The 2,397-nt window shown below is 41.6% G+C and overlaps 1 protein-coding gene across 1 annotated transcript in view; it reads left to right on the forward strand.

Annotated features, from left to right (window-relative positions):
* Window positions 1-459: 459 nt before the first annotated feature.
* The window catches only part of LOC101849312 (adenosine receptor A2b), a 5,717-nt gene continuing 3,779 nt past the window's right edge, over window positions 460-2,397 (forward strand). Inside the window, exon 1 of the mRNA XM_005105152.2 lies at window positions 460-594. The gene's annotated coding sequence lies outside the window, so the exon portion shown is untranslated. The remainder of the gene's footprint in view (window positions 595-2,397) is intronic.

The following is a 2,397-nucleotide window of genomic DNA, read 5'->3' on the forward strand; positions in this document are numbered from 1 at the left end:
GAGAGAGAGAGAGAGAGAGAGAGAGAGAGACCGGCCGACCGACAAACAAACAGACAAGCAGGCAGGGGTAAAAAGGAAATGAAAAAGGTAGGAGACCAAAGAGAAAACAGAGAAATGTGGGAGGGGGTGGGAGGGAGCTGAAAGTAATGAGAGAATCTGTTCATGACTCAGTCTGTCCCCCTGAGACCTATCATCCCTCGCAGCTCGGTATTCACTCGCCGGCAGAGATGGTGAGCTAGCTTGCCACCAGCTTGTGACGGGACCCCTCGAGAGACTCAGTATCCGATGACATGCTCATCTTGCTATGTAGCATACAAAACCAGCACAAAACTTGCCGTGTGAACGGGTTCACTGTTTAGTGGTTGGGCGTTGTTGTCGGGTTGTTATTGGAAACTTTTACTGACTTGATTAACTGCCACTAAAATGAGAATATTCTGTGATCGAACGATCAGAATCTTTAGTTTTCAACCCGTAGATCTACTTCCACATCGCATTTGTGAAATAAGGATCTAACCCTTTGCTAATTTTAATTAAGGAAATGTTGTTAGTATAAACTTTTTCTCCCTCAATGGACATTACATTGCTCCTCAAAAGGTAGGTGGTGGTTGGATTGTTAGCAGCCGGAAAAGATAACTTTCGTTTGATGAGTAAAGTGTTTTGGAGATTATTTTGCATAATATACAAAACTTTACCAACGGAGACACCCATAAAAACGGTTAAAATAGAGATAGAAACTCAAGATTGCACAGGCCTACTTGGTCACCAGGTGGATATACTGTGTCAAATTTACAAATAAAAATCAGAGTTTTTAGGAAGTTAGAGCACATGCTTCATGTGGCGTCCGTTTCGGGCGATACACGCTCTGGGGCGCTTAACGATACTGTCAATGACATGTTCCATTTGCTGAGCCTTTGATGTATCTGGATCTTGTACGGTTTGAACTTCAGGTCGTATTTCAACATGTGCTGAACAGATTCTCTAGCAGTAGTTGATTCAATACTACACATTTCCACCAAAAGTTAAGGACCAGTTGCAAACACTCTGACTGGTCTTACTGGGTCAACCTGCACGTGGGCGTTCTTGGATTGATCCAGAAGTTTGATGGCGCTGCCTCAAGCGAACAATGACAGAGTGTGACACTATTGCAAGCCTTCTGGCAACTTCTCGGGCTCCCATTCCATCCTGCAGCCATGCCATAGCTCTGGCACGATCAAGGTCTCTCATCTTTCATCTTCGGTGGTATATTGATTGCTATACTGGATTTTACGCCGTCCGTTTATCACGTGCACCAGAAATTTTAACTGACTACTGTCCATGGCGTTGCACACAAATCGATAAAAAAAACCCAGCAAACTTGGCTAAAATTCCCCGAGGATTTCCGTGCTGCACATGGTGGTTTTGCCCCTTCATGAAGCTTTGTAGTACGCATTGGTAACCCATGAACACTTTCAGAGCAAAAAATTTTGAAACATTCCTTGCTGTCTTTTTTCGGATCTTTTTAAAAAATCAGGGCTGTCAAGGTTGGCCTTAACTTATGTTGAAGTCTGTATAACGACGAACTCACTTTTTGGGTTCTTCGCTCACAGACTCCATCACCAGTGCCACATTCTTGGGAGTGTGCACTTGCATTTGCATCGGTCTCCCACTACTGTGGGTGACCCTAGTTTTTTATCGCTTGTTTTTATTTTCAAAAGAGCCATGAGGCTTGAATGAAGTCTGCCACCCACTTAAGTATTGTTACTTTACTTGGTATTTTATTACGGTGTTAATTTCAAACTGTTTACAGGAGAGATTCAATGTCTGTGTAGGGGACTTTGTTTCGATATAATATTTTTCAACCATGAAAATACATTGTTCAACACTGAACTTGATCTTTGGAGTAGCCATGGCTGATACCAAGGCACTTTTGTTTTTGTTACGATTTCTCCTTCCGGATGGTTCAGCTTGCTTCCTGTCAATTTGTGTGTGAATTGTGCACTTTGGTAGAGAGTTATACTTCTAGGCTTTAACGCGGGTAAAATCTTTTGGATCAGTAGATATGTAAGTTTATATAATATTATGTGTGTATATGTGTGTGTACGTGTGTGTACATAAAATATGTTTGTAAATGTGAGGCATCGTGGTCCAATCAGGCGCTCGAGAAATAATGAAGTCAAAGAAACCGGCATTTTCCAAGGCGTTTGGCAATTTTTTTTAACATGTTTTTTCTTATTTTCTTCTTTTTTTTGGGGGGGGGGAGCTCAACACCTTTCATGTCCATTTAAAAACAAATTTCCCTGTTGATTTTTCAGAAAATCAATGATTTAAGGCACAAAAAAGTAAATTTTCAGTTTCCACGGACTCTCAAGCTATGGAAGTCCCCAAACTTTGGCAGCCATATTTTCGCTAATTTACCTT

This window comes from Aplysia californica, unplaced genomic scaffold, assembly GCF_000002075.1.
Source record: "Aplysia californica isolate F4 #8 unplaced genomic scaffold, AplCal3.0 scaffold00454, whole genome shotgun sequence".
NCBI classification, from domain to species: Eukaryota; Metazoa; Mollusca; class Gastropoda; order Aplysiida; family Aplysiidae; genus Aplysia; species Aplysia californica.